This window comes from Thermobia domestica, chromosome 5 (genome assembly GCF_964235325.1).
Source record: "Thermobia domestica chromosome 5, izTheDome1.hap1.1, whole genome shotgun sequence".
Taxonomy (NCBI): domain Eukaryota; kingdom Metazoa; phylum Arthropoda; class Insecta; order Zygentoma; family Lepismatidae; genus Thermobia; species Thermobia domestica.
Window position 1 is genome coordinate 222,671,550 of NC_137458.1, and position 15,540 is coordinate 222,687,089.

Genomic DNA, 15,540 nt, shown 5'->3' on the forward strand with positions numbered 1-15,540 from the left:
CCCCATTTTGCTTTCGCTCTGCCGGTGCCCCTAATTGTGTACAAATGAAAATATTTCCTGCACATTTTTGTACAAGTGATGTACAAACGATTGCGACAAATTGTGATTGAATTGGACATGGTGGGGGTTATCTCATACACTGCCCCAGTTTGTTTCCGTTCTGGCTGTGCCACTAATTGCATAAAATTAAAATATTGCCTGCACATTTCTGCACAAACGATGTAATAACGATTGCGACAAATTGTAATTGAATTGGACATGGTCGGGGCTACCATTTAGACAGCCCCCGGTTTGTTTTCGTTCTTTCGGCGCCCGTAATTGTGTACAAAGGAAAATGTTGCCTGCACACTTAAGTAAAAACGATGTACAAACGATTGCGGCAATTTGTGATTGAATTGGACACGGTTGCGGGCTACCACTTAGACATCCCCCATATTGTTTACGTTTTGGCGGCGCCCCTAATTGTGTACAAACGAAACTTTTGCTTGCATATTTCTGTAATGCGACGTACAAACGATTGCGACAATTTGTGTTTGAATTGGGCATGGTAGAGAGGTTCCATTTAGACAGCCCTACCACTATGTTTTAGTACTGGCGGCGCCCCTATTTGTGTACAAACGAAATTTTCGCCTGCACATTTCTCCACAATCGATGTGATAACGATTGTGACAATTTGTAATTGAATTGAACGGGGTGGGGGCTACCATTTAGACAGCCACCCCGCTTTGTTTTCGTTCTGGCGGCGCCACTAATTGTGTACCAACAGAAATTTTGCTTGAACATTTCTATACAAACGATTGCGATAATTTGTGCTTGAGTTGGACATGATTTGTTGCTACCACTTAGACAGCCCCACTTTGTTTTCTTGTGGCGGCACCTCTAATTATGTACAAATGAAAATTTTGCCAGCAGATTTCTGCAAAAACGACGTACAAACGATTCCAAGAATTTGTGATTGAATTGGGCATGTTAAAGGACTCCATTTAGACAGCTCTCCCATTTTTTTCCTTCTGGCGGCGCCCTTACTTGTGTACAAACAAAAATTTCACCTACCCATTTCTGTACAAACCACGTACAAACGATTACCACAATTTGTAATTGAATTGGACGTGGTGGAGCGCTTCCACTTAGACAACCACCCCACTTTGTTTTAGTTCTTGCGGCGCCCCTAATTGTGTACAAATTAAAATTTTTCTTGCACATTTCGGTTCAAACAATGTAAAAACAATTGTGGCAACTTTTGATTGAATTATACAAGTGGGAGGCTACCACTTAGAAATCCCTCACTTTCTTCACGTTCTGTCGACACCTCTAATTGTGCACAAACGAAAATTTCGCCTGCATATTTCTGTACAAACGATTTACAGATGATTGCGACAACTTGTTATTGAATTGGACATGTTGCTGGAGGGCTACCACTTATACGCCTCCACTTTATTTTTGTTCTGGTGGCGCCCCTAATTGTGTACAAATGAAAATTTTACATGCACATTTCTGTACAAACGATGCAATAACGATTGCAAGAATTCGGGATTGCATTGGACATGGTGGAGGGGCTACAAATGAAAATTTTGCCAGAAGATTTCTGCAAAAACGACGTACAAACGATTGCGAGAATTTGTGATTGAATTGGGCATGTTAGGGGGCTCCATTTAGACAGCCCCAACTTTGTTTATTTTCCTGGCGGCGTACCTAATTGTCTACAAACGAAAATTTTACCTACACATTTCTGTACAAACGATGTACAAACGATTACGACAATTTGTGATTGAATTATACAAGTGGGGGCTACCACTTTGAAATCCCCCACTTTGTTTACGTTCTGTCGGCATTCCTAATTGCATACAAACGAAAATTTCGCCTGTATTCTGTACAAACGCTTTACAAACGATTGCGACAACTTGTAATTGAATTGGACATGTTGGGCGTTATCATTTAGACAGCCTTCATTTTATTTTCGTTCTGGAGGCTCCACTAATTGTGTACAAACGAAAATTTCACATACACATTTCTGTACAAACAATGTACAAACGATTACGGCAATTTGTGATTCAATTGGACGTGGTGGGGGGTTTCCATTTAGACAGCCCCCACTTTGTTTTTTTCCTGCCGGCGCCCCTAATTGTGTACAAACGAAAAGTTCAGCTACATATTTCTGTAGTAACAATGTAATAACGATTGTGACAATTTCTGATCGAATTGAACATGTTGGAGTGGCTACCATTTAGACAGCCCCCACTTCGTTTTTTCCTGCCGGCGACCGTTATTGTGTTCAAACGAAAATTTCAGCTACACAATTCTGTACTAACAATGTACAAACGATTGAGACAATTTGTGATCGAATTGGGCATGGTAGGGGGCTCCATTTAGACAGCCCTCCTGATTTTTTCGTTCTGGCGGCAACTTGTGATTGAATTATACAAGTAAGGGGCTACCACTTAGAAATCACCACTTTGTTTACGTTTTGTTGGCACCTCTAATTGTGTACAAGGGAAAATTTTGCCTGCATATTTCTTTACAAACTATTCACAAACGATTGCGACAATTGTGTTTCCATTGGACATGTTGGTGGAGGACTATAACTTATACACTACACTTTATTTTCGTTCTGGTGGCGCCCCTAATGGTGTACAAATGAAAATTTTGCCAGCAGATTTCTGTACAAACGACGTACAAACGATTGCGAGAATTTGTGATTGAATTGGGCATAGTAGGGGGCTCCATTTAGACAGCTCTCCCAATTTTTTTGTTCTGGCGGCGCCCCTAATTGTCTACAACCGAAAATTTCACCTACACATTTATGTACAAACGATGTACAAACGATTAAGACAATTTGTGATTGAATTGGACATGGTGTGGCATTTATTTAGACAGCCCACCACTTTGTTTTCGTTCTGGCGAGGACCGTGATTTTGTAAAAACAAAACTTTTGCTTGCACATTTCGGTACAAACAATGCACAAACGATTGCGGCAACTTGTGATTGAATTATACAAGTTGGAGCTACCACTTGGAAATCCCCACTTCGTTTACGTTCTGTCGGCACCTCTAACTGTGTAGAAATGAAAATTTTGCCAGCTGATTTCTGTACAAACGACGTACAAACAATTACGAGAATTTGTCATTGAATTGGGCATGGTAGGGGGCTCCATTTAAAAAACAACCCCATTTTTTTTGTTCTGGCGGCGCCCCTAATTGTCTACAAAGAGAAGTTTTGCCTGCCCATATCACTACATACGATGTAATAACAATTGCGAAAATTTGTGATTGAATTGGACATGGTGGATGGGCTAACATTTAGACTGCCCCATTTTGCTTTCGCTCTGCCGGTGCCCCTAATTGTGTACAAATGAAAATATTTCCTGCACATTTTTGTACAAGTGATGTACAAACGATTGCGACAAATTGTGATTGAATTGGACATGGTGGGGGTTATCTCATACACTGCCCCAGTTTGTTTCCGTTCTGGGTGTGCCACTAATTGCATAAAATTAAAATATTGCCTGCACATTTCTGCACAAACGATGTAATAACGATTGCGACAAATTGTAATTGAATTGGACATGGTCGGGGCTACCATTTAGACAGCCCCCGGTTTGTTTTCGTTCTTTCGGCGCCCGTAATTGTGTACAAAGGAAAATGTTGCCTGCACACTTAAGTAAAAACGATGTACAAACGATTGCGGCAATTTGTGATTGAATTGGACACGGTTGCGGGCTACCACTTAGACATCCCCCATATTGTTTACGTTCTGGCGGCGCCCCTAATTGTGTACAAACGAAACTTTTGCTTGCATATTTCTGTAATGCGACGTACAAACGATTGCGACAATTTGTGTTTGAATTGGGCATGGTAGAGAGGTTCCATTTAGACAGCCCTACCACTATGTTTTAGTACTGGCGGCGCCCCTATTTGTGTACAAACGAAATTTTCGCCTGCACATTTCTCCACAATCGATGTGATAACGATTTTGACAATTTGTAATTGAATTGAACGGGGTGGGGGCTACCATTTAGACAGCCACCCCGCTTTGTTTTCGTTCTGGCGGCGCCACTAATTGTGTACCAACAGAAATTTTGCTTGAACATTTCTATACAAACGATTGCGATAATTTGTGCTTGAGTTGGACATGATTTGTTGCTACCACTTAGACAGCCTCACTTTGTTTTCTTGTGGCGGCACCTCTAATTATGTACAAATGAAAATTTTGCCAGCAGATTTCTGCAAAAACGACGTACAAACGATTCCAAGAATTTGTGATTGAATTGGGCATGTTAAAGGACTCCATTTAGACAGCTCTCCCATTTTTTTCCTTCTGGCGGCGCCCTTACTTGTGTACAAACAAAAATTTCACCTACCCATTTCTGTACAAACCACGTACAAACGATTACCACAATTTGTAATTGAATTGGACGTGGTGGAGCGCTTCCACTTAGACAACCACCCCACTTTGTTTTAGTTCTGGCGGCGCCCCTAATTGTGTACAAATTAAAATTTTTCTTGCACATTTCGGTTCAAACAATGTAAAAACAATTGTGGCAACTTTTGATTGAATTATACAAGTGGGAGGCTACCACTTAGAAATCCCTCACTTTCTTCACGTTCTGTCGACACCTCTAATTGTGCACAAACGAAAATTTCGCCTGCATATTTCTGTACAAACGATTTACAGATGATTGCGACAACTTGTGATTGAATTGGACATGTTGGTGGAGGGCTACCACTTATACGCCTCCACTTTATTTTTGTTCTGGTGGCGCCCCTAATTGTGTACAAATGAAAATTTTACGTGCACATTTCTGTACAAACGATGCAATAACGATTGCAAGAATTCGGGATTGCATTGGACATGGTGGAGGGGCTACAAATGAAAATTTTGCCAGCAGATTTCTGCAAAAACGACGTACAAACGATTGCGAGAATTTGTGATTGAATTGGGCATGTTAGGGGGCTCCATTTAGACAGCCCCAACTTTGTTTTTTTTCCTGGCGGCGTACCTAATTGTCTACAAACGAAAATTTTACCTACACATTTCTGTACAAACGATGTACAAACGATTACGACAATTTGTGATTGAATTATACAAGTGGGAGGCTACCACTTAGAAATCCCCCACATTGTTTACGTTCTGTTTTCACCTCTAATTGTGTATAAACGAAAATTTCGCCTGCACATTTCTGTACAGACGACGTAGAAACGATTGCGACAATTTGTGATTGAATTGGACATGGTTTGTGGCTACAATATAGACTGTCCCCACTTTGTATCCACTCTGGCGGCATCCCTAATTATGTACAAACGAAAAATTTCGCATGTACATATCTGTACAAACGATTGATGTAATTTTTGATTGAATTGGATATGGTTGGGGCTACCATTTAAAAAGTCCCCACTTTGTTCTCGTTTTGGCAGCGCCCTTAATTGCGTACAAACGAAAGTTTCGCCTGGTAATTTCAGTAAAAATTATGCACAAACGATTATGATAATTTTTTGTTGAATTGGACATAGGGCGGGGTTGCCATTTAGACAAGCCGCCACGTTGAATACGTTCTGGCGGCGACCCTGATTGTGAACAAACCGAAATTTAGCCTACACATTTCGGTACAAAGGATGTAAAAACTATAGAGATAATTTGTGATTGAATTGGAAGTGCTGTGGGGCTTCCATTTAGACAGCCGCCTCACTTTTTTCATTCTGCGGCGCCCCCAATTGTGTACAAACGAACATTTTGCCCGCACATATCTGTGAAAACGATGTACAAACGATTGCGTCAATTTGTGATTGAAGTTGACATGGTGGGAGAAATCATTCAGATAGCCAAACTTTGTTTTCGTGCTGGTGGCGCCCCTAACTGTGTACAAACGAATATTTTGCCTGCACATTTATGTACAAACGATGTACAAACGATTGAGATAATTTGTGATTGAATTGGAAGTGCTGCGGGGCTTCTATTTAGGCAGCAATCTCGTTTTGTTTTTGTTCTGGCGGCACCCCTAATTGTGTACAAATGAAAATATTGCCGGCACATTTCTGTACAAACGATTGCTACAATTTGTGATTGAACTGGACGAGGTGGAGGGCTTCCTTTTAGACAGCCACCCCGCTTTGTTTTCGTTCTGGCGGCACCCCTAATTGTGTACAAATGAAAATATTGCCGGCACATTTCTGTACAAACGATTGCTACAATTTGTGATTGAACTGGACGAGGTGGAGGGCTTCCTTTTAGACAGCCACCCCGCTTTGTTTTCGTTCTGGTGGCGCCACTAATTGTAACAAACGAAACTTTCGCCGGCACATTTCTGTACAAATGATGTGATAACGATTGCGACAATTTGTAATTAAATTGAACGGGGTGGGGGCTACCATTTAGACAAACCCACATTTTTTTCCTTCTGGTGGCGCCCGTGATTGTGTACAAACGAAAATGTTGCCTGCACATTTCTTTACAAACGAAATACAAATGATTACGACTATTTGTGGTTGAATTGGGCATGGTAGGGGGCTACCATTTAGACAGCCATCCCACATTGTTTTCGTTCAGGCGACGCCTCTGTTCGTGTACAAACGAAAATTTCACCTGTACATTTCTGTACAAACGATGCACAAACGATTGCGACAATTTGTGATTGAATTGGACTTGGTGGGGCTTTATCACTTAGATATACTCCACTTTGATTTCGTTCTGGCGGCGCCACTAATCGTGTACAACGGGACATTTTGCCTGCACATTCCTGTACAAACATTGTAATAACGATCGCGACAATTTGTGATTGAATTGGACATGGTAGGTGGGCTACCATTTAGACAGCTCCCACTTTTTTACTTCCTGGCCGCGCCCGTAATTTTGTACAAACGTAAATTTTGCATGCACATTTTTGTAGAAACAATATACAAACGATTACGACTATTTGTGATTAAAATGGACATGTTTGGGGCCACCATTTTGTCAGCCCGCACTTTGTTTTCGTTCTTGCTGCGCCTCTAACTGTGTTCAGACGAAAAGTTGTCCTGCACATTTCTGTACAAAAGACGTACAACTGATTGCGGCAATTTGTCATTGAATTGGACATGGTGGGTTGCTTCCAGACAGCCCCCACTTTCATTCCGTTCCTGCGGCGCACCTAATTGTGTACAAACGAAACTTTTGCCTGCACACTTTTGTACAGGCGATGTAAAAACGATTGCGACAATATGTGATTGAATTGGACATGGTGGGAGGCTACCATTTAGCTAGCCGCCACCTTGCATCCGTTCTCGCGGCGCCCCTAATTGTGTTCAGTGAAAATTTCGTCTCTATATTTCTGTACAAACATGTACAAACGATTGCGTCAATTTGTGATTGAACTGGACATGGTGGGGGCAACCATTCAGACTACCCCACTTTGTTGTCATTCTGGAGGCGCCCCTAACTGTGTACAAAGGAAAACTTCGCTTGCACATTTGTGTACAAACCATGTACAAACGATTGCGGCAATTTGTGCTTGAATTGAACATGGTGAAGGGGCTACAACTTAGACAACCCTCATTTTCCTTTCGTTCTGGCGGCGCCCCAAATTGTGTACAAACGAGAATTTTGCCAACAAATTTCGGTACTAACGACGTACAACCGGTTGCGACAATTGTTGATTGAATTGGACATGGTGGGAGGTTATCACTTAGACAGCCTGCACTTTGTTTTCGTTCTGGCGGTGCCACTAATTGCATACAAACGAAAATTTTGCCTGCACATTTCTGTAGAAACGTTGTAATAACGATTCCTACAATTTGTGATTGAATTGGACATGGTGCATGTTCTACCATTTAGACAGACCCCATTTTTTCTTCCTGGCGACGCCCTTAATTGTGTAGAAACGAAAATTTCGCCTGCACATTTCTGAACAAACGATCTATAAACGATTACGACAATTTGTGATTGAATTGGACATGGTGGGGGCTACCACTTAGGCAGCCTCCACTTTGTTTTCGTTCTGGTCTGCGCCCCTAATTGTGTACAAACGAAAATTTCACCTGTACATTTCTGTACAAACGATATAGAAACGATAGCGACGATTTGTGGTTGAATTGGACATGTTTGGGGTCTACCATTTGGACAGCCCGCCCTCTTTGTTTTCTGTCTGTTTGTGCCTCTAATTGTGTACACACGACAATTTTGACTGCACATTTCTGTTTGACGATGTACAAACGATAGCGATGATTTGTAATTGAATTGAACATGTTTGGGCGGGCTACCATTTAGACAGCCACCCCACTTTGTTTTCGTTCTTGCGGAGCCCTAATTGTGTACAGGCGATAATTTTGCCTCCACATTTGTGTACAAAAGATGTACAAACGATTGAGATAATTTGTGATTGAATTTGACATGGTTGGGGCTACCATTTAGGGGAACTCCCTCGAGAGGAATCACTCTACTTATTTATTTCAAAAAGCAGAATAAAAGAATTCGCATTCGTCCAAAGTTTCCGTCTGAAGTAACAGCCGCTCGTATGTACGTACTAATATCGATAAGTTCCATTACGTGATATCAGTTTATACTTCATATTCTCCCGCCACACACACACACACACACACACACACACACATACACACTAGCATATTTACACACGAAAGTATACCTGGTTGTGTCCACAGGCTTACCCTCGAAAATAGAAGAAAACACACACAGATAGACAGACAGACAGACAGACAGAGAGAAAATCTTGTACCTTTATACTTAATGCACCCTTACTCACAAAATTAATTAAAAAAGAAAATGGAAAAAAGTTGTAAATGAAACTTTCAAAGATTGGTACCACTGCTGCGAGTAACGCATGAATTTTTGCATAATGGTTGATTCGTAATGTGATGTATATGGGTTTCTTGATGGTAGTATAACAAAATGCCTTCAAATTGACAAAAATAAATAGTGAAATTTATTTCTCAAATTTTGTAAAATCGAAGTCGGTGGGCATTATGGGAGTAGTCTACAATAACAATATATGCAAATAAATATTAATATACTTCAAGTTTTCCAGTGGGTGCAAGAGAGCTTCGAGTATTGTTTTTTTCATAATCATTAGCTGATGTATATATATATATATATATATATATATATATATATATATATATATATACGTGTTTCAGAATCCTGAGGTGCTTCCACAACATGAGGAGTTTGACTACGGGCTTATGACATAAAGTACTCTCGAACTACTTCCATGAAAATTGTTTCGTGAGAACCTTAGGATTCTAAAACATGTAGTTTTGGATAGAACACATACTAGTTCTTAAGTTAAGTCTTAACTGGACTACAGTAGATCCCATAATTTTGGAGCTATGAACCTTTAAAATTCATTTTTCGGCAGCCTATAGCACATAAACTATGAGGTTTTCGCCCTGTTTATTGGAACTTTTTTTGTTTGTTTTACTCTCAGGAATCACTTTTCTGATTTAGTACAACGAATGTAGCGCCATACTATATATATATATATATATATATATATATATATATATATATATATATATATATATATATATATATATATATATATATATATAAAGGTGTTTCAACACAACACCGATAAAGTGATTCCGGACAACAAGATAAGAAAAGTATAGAAGAGCCAGGTTGCACAAATGCTTAGTTTCGGATTTATAGGCTGCCGAAAGAATGAAAAAAATAACTTTCAAGGTTCATAGCTCCAAAACTATGGGAACTACCGTAGTCGGGTTAGGACTTCAGTAATATGTACCCTATCCGACAATAAATGGTTCAGAACCCTAAGGTACTCACCATGCAATTTTTATAGAGGGAGTTTTGCTACAGGCATATAATTTGCAGTACTCTCAATCTACCTCTACAAAAATTGTTGTGAAAGTACCGCAGGATACTTAAACATAGATATTTCGATTGGAAACACCTTTATTTCTAAGTAGAGTCTTGATTCGACTACGCTAGTTCCATTATTTTTGGAGATATGGACCTTCAAAATGCATTTTTTTTCATATTTTCGGCAGCCTATAACTCCGAAAGTAAGCATTTTTGCATCCAGAAAGGTCTATATTTTTTGTCTTTATTTCTTCTTGTTCCATGTATACCTACAAAAATTACTGGCTCATTAGAATTTAAGCCGAATCTACTGTATTTTATACGGGTCTTTCAAAAATACGGCGTTTGACAATTTGATGAAACATAATCCGATTTCGATTTTTTTAAATCTCTGTATCATTACATGCCGGAGAAAAATTACTGAACTTTTAGAATTATATGAAGTAAACTTTGTCCTAGATGAATGACCTGAAGACTTTAAGCGAATAAAAATATAGGTACATGTTTAAATAGACGGTCCAAATTTTCCGCACTATTTGAATAGGATTGGAAAATCGGTTTTGCAATTTTCCATTTATATATTTTTCTTTACTATTTCAAAATAGTTATACCAGCAATAATTGTACAAAAGCTTATGGACATTTAACTTCACATTTCCTGAACAATCACAAATGTCTAATTCGTTATGTAAGTATTCTTAATCACTCACAAGTGACACGCTAGATACTGAAGAGAAAGTTAATTTAAACATTCAATTAAATTTTTTGAGTCAACTTAGATATATTTACTTTCATGTGTTTTATAGTTTTCCTGCCATACAGTTTTCTGGCCACCACACGTTACTCTACGTCTATCAAAAACCAGTATTTTCGCAAAGTATAGTGGAAATACATTTTCCTGTTTTATTTACCTCAAATAGTGTTTCTTTTCTCCCTTACTAGCACTACTAAGATTATATAATTTGCTCTAGATTCCATCTAAATTTACAAGGTAAATTCGGGAAGAGTCCCCTCGGGATTCTTGTCAAATTGATTGAAATGCAATTCTCCACAGCCCAATGTATATTGTACAAATTATAGCTGCCCGATAATTTGTATATTTATGTTTACTATATGTTGTTTCATATATCAGTTCATATCTATAAAATCAATTAATGAAATTTATCTTTTATTGAAATACAAATACTAACTATTGTTAAATTTGTTCTGCGGATTATTAACGTCATAGAGAAATCGTCTGATAAATCTTCCCCAGTTAGTTATCTACTGGATGCATTCCACGGAGCTCAGATTTGTGGTTATCATAAATTTGGTTTATTGGTATTTCATGACTTATTTTTTCATCCACTTTCTAAGTGTCGCCACTATATCATAACTATTCATTTCCGTACGTTTCCTTTCAGCCTAGAAGATAAAACCGTGGCATTTTACATTTTAAATTTATGATTCATACTAATTTGTTACTCTCTTGTTAGATTATATTGAGAACGTTTCCTGAATATTCTAAATCCACTGATGACTCATTAGGTTGAGTATGGTTGTAAGTTGGTACCACTTTCGAAGATTCCGCAAAGACTTACGCTTAGCTGTTTTACATGATACTGTAGTTAAGGTAATCCGAGAAAATAAATTCCAGTAAAATTGATCCTGTAGAGTCTGATTGGTATGAACTAAAAAATATAGTTTGTTTTGTTCTAGTGCTTTTAAGTGGAATCTGAGAAATCCAACCTGAGGCACCAGAGGGATTTCCTTTAGATGTATAAATCATCTACGTTTGCGCTAGGCTTAAGCTTGAGCTTGTAAATCTTAGGAATAACACTTCATCTACCACTAAGGCAAGAACATGTTTTTTTTGTTTTAAATAATAATGAATTTTTCGTTAGAATTTCAATGCTATTCAATTACATTCTATGAATATTTTTTCTTCATGCATGAATGTTGTATCAGCTTTACACTTTTCTATGTACACGAAGAGTAAACATTCATGACATGGTTAGATTACATACGAAATTAAAAGTGCATGAATATACTTATTTAAGGAACGAGAAGCAGTAGACAACCATTATATTAGTGAATGTGTCTTTAAATGTGTGTTTCCATGTGTAGAACATTTTTCCTTCTTATTTTATTGAAAATATTGCTCCAAAGTAAACTAACAAAATTCCAGAAGCATCTAACAGCCAATTATTATTATACTACTTCTTTCGACACGGTAGCAGTTTCAAACTGATAAATCCCTATATCAAGAGTTTTAAAGGATTTTAAGATGATGGGATTATTCACGAAGAATAAAATTAGTATAGGGCGGACAGCGAAATTCAAGCCACCGCTAGACATGTCATCATGTTGCTCGTCAGGCCCTCCTACTTGCATATTGGTATTCAAGGCGTAGCTAAGCGGTGATGTGGGGTGTGTCCCCACCCCCTAAATGTCAGCCAAACAAAACCGGAAAGTGATTAAATGGATTAGAAGAAAACTAAGAAAAGAACAAAAGAATTATATTAGAATAGAAAATCATATTTCTAATGAAATCAACTCTCAGATTTAATATTGTAATGTAGGGTGAAATAAATTACCCTATTGGATAGTTAGCCAGACTAGATTAATCTGTTACTCTGGACTACATAATGGTATGCGAATCCTGTTCCATAAAGAATGACCGCACTCTTTATTGTTGTTTACACGCAAAACTTTTTAAAGCCAAACTTTAATTTTAAGAGCTGTCTTCTATTGTAGGCAATACGCCATGACGGTCCTCTTTTAACTGAACAGTACCAACATTCTTTGTAGATTTAGTTAATCATTGACTTCTACCATTTTTACATATTTTGTGTATTAGAAAATACGTTTGAATGCCACATCCCGAATCAAACGCTTCAAATAGTGATCTACTCCTGTAGATAGGCAACCGTGCCTGATAAAACCACTCGCCAATAATTTCAGCTTCGCTCCCCTTCTAGAATTGTTGACTAGAGCCCAAAGAACATCGGTGTGAACTGTGATCTTTTAGTCATAAAGTGCAGAGTTGAATCCCTTAATCGGCGGACTATAGGTCACATTCTTGGTACAAACCGACATTGATTTTTGTATTTTTATCTTTGGAATTCTGAGCTGGCTACTGTAACAAAAACAAACAAGAATTATAAAACCATTCGGGTAAGGTTGTATGCATTGATACAAAATGTTTTATCGATTCACGTTGATACTTCAGATATTTTCGTTATATATTGTCTCAACTCATTTTCACCACTTATCAGTAACTTCGCTCTTATATACACTTCTAACGATAAAATTTTACTCTGCGCTTAGTATTTTGATTAAGTATCCACAGGATAGGACTTAGAGACGGGTAATAATCTACACAGTTCACTATTGATTATCCCACATGAATTTGTTTGGACAGGATAATTATATGTACTGGATTTTTGAAGCCCACCATGTAGATATTCTTGAGTTTTATTGTGTATTAGTGTGCCTTACACTAATTTCGTTGGATACACATCTTCGTTGCCACGAAGGTTGTGTAAGAGAACACTTTGCATAACGCTAAATTATAATACTAAGAGTTGTACTACTAAATCGCTGCTTGCACACTGTTCTACTATAAGTCTGAAAATGTTTGCATCTAAAAGCAGTTCTAGACATTCAAGTTAGGAAAACTGAGACCTGGTCTCACATTTAGGTCCAGGAAAACGAAGCAAAATATTATGAGCACGAGTGCAAATATTACAAGTAGGAGTCTTTCTTTCGTCTGAAATTGTCTTTTCCTACATTATAATTTATTTTGCAACTGCCTTTACTACCACTATCATCAACGGGTATCAGTGATTCCTGCCACCCGGAAGTCTCAGTAACGTCAGAATTTTCATTATTTCTGTGTCCGAAAAATGTAGTTCTTCCGTCTCAAAATATTCTTCCCATTACTATCGCAATCTAGAAAACATTCCTCATCACAACAGGCATTTTGCAAATTCATTGACCATCTGATCAACACTCAAACTATGATGAAAAAAAAACTGTTGATGTTTTGGAACATTTATGACAGGAATAGTCGCGCGGGCTACAGATGTAGCCCATCAAACTTTCAAGCAGAATAACAGTGAGCTCGTTTCGATTTTACGTTCGACCACACATTAAACACACAAATGATACAGGCTGTCTGCTCCCAGGTGTAAAGGATGGGGTGGTTCTGTTACACTATGGGCAGTGATATCGTGATGTTTACAGGTCTTATCATAGCCCTGCATGGAATGATGAATGCTAAGGCGTATGAGGCTATTTTGGTGACCAGGTTCTACCCATGGCCCAAATATTATTCCCTGCTGGTGATGGCATCTACTAAGATGATTTGGCACCCTATCAAACTGCAAAAACGGTGAAATCATGGTTTGAGGAGCATGACTAGGAGTTATCACACCTCGCCTGGGTCCCATAAGCACCAGATCTGAACATCGTTGAGCCATTGTAGTCTGAGTTAGAAAGGCTTGTTCGGTCTCATTACCCTCCACCAGCATACTTTAAGGAACTGGAGCATGGGTTGGAGGAAGGTTGGTACAAAATTCCACACACCACAATTCATGAGCTGTATGTATCCATTCCACGTCGGGTCCAAGCTGTTTTGGGGACGCAAAAGGAGGCCCCACACCATACTAGGTATGATTTTCACACTTTGGAAATGTTTCAGGCTTTTTGTCTAACCCCTGTATAATCGATGACTTGTTATCATATAGCAGCACAACGTACTTTTCAAATGTTGGAATCGCCTTATCTGTAATCCTGTTGGCCAGTGATGTAAAATCTCCGGTCACTTCTGGTACAGCGTTTCCTTTCCTTTTCCGTAAAATGATGTTATATCATATCCCGTAAATGCATGGATCATTGAAAGTGTTTCCGCTTTTGATGGAAGTCATTAGTGAGTCATTGAGACTCTGACATTTCTCTCATGTTAATGTATCTGGATTAGCACATTGGTTAAGCGTTTGCAATGCTTAAGTAAGCACAGGGTACAGTGTCACTCGATTAGCAGTTAATAAAATGATATTTCACGAAGATGTGTGTGCGTGCCTTTAAGCAAACACTTTCTCACAGTGAGGAAAGTGCTAGCTCGCCGGGAACAATAGCATGCGTGGTCCCATTTATAGACATTATGTATATTTGCTCGGAAGGCCGAGCCATTATTCGTGGATAGTCTATATTTTTAGCAGTTATGATACTCCATACCTAACTTTAATTATACAGTAAATAAAAAATATATCTGTGGATAGTGTGATATGTGTACACCGACAGCTAACGCCGAGTCCAATATCAACTGAATACGGTTTTACAAATTTTACCCTTCAAGAAACAATATTTATAACATCAAATCCTTCATTAAATGACATTGCGGACTTACAGAAAGTTTTTTCCAAGTCCAAAGGCAAAGAACATGTCTTCTAGTGCCAGTTTGTCTGAAACGCTGATAGCCTAAATCACAACATCCGTGCCCACAGTGCAAACGAGCAACTTTTGGTATCCCAAAAGAGAGCGTCTGCAAGATGAAGCATCATCCAGTTGTCCGCTTCCTTGTAGTTGCAGGGGCTTAAAGAATTAATGTTCGATCTCGTGGTCGTAATCAGTGCAAACTCTCTTTTAGTGGTATAAACTTTTTTGTTCATTTGTCCGATCTACATCAACTTTGGGATGATTAAATGAAAAAGTTATCGCTTTTTGTAATTTGATCGCAGGAACTGAAGAAAGT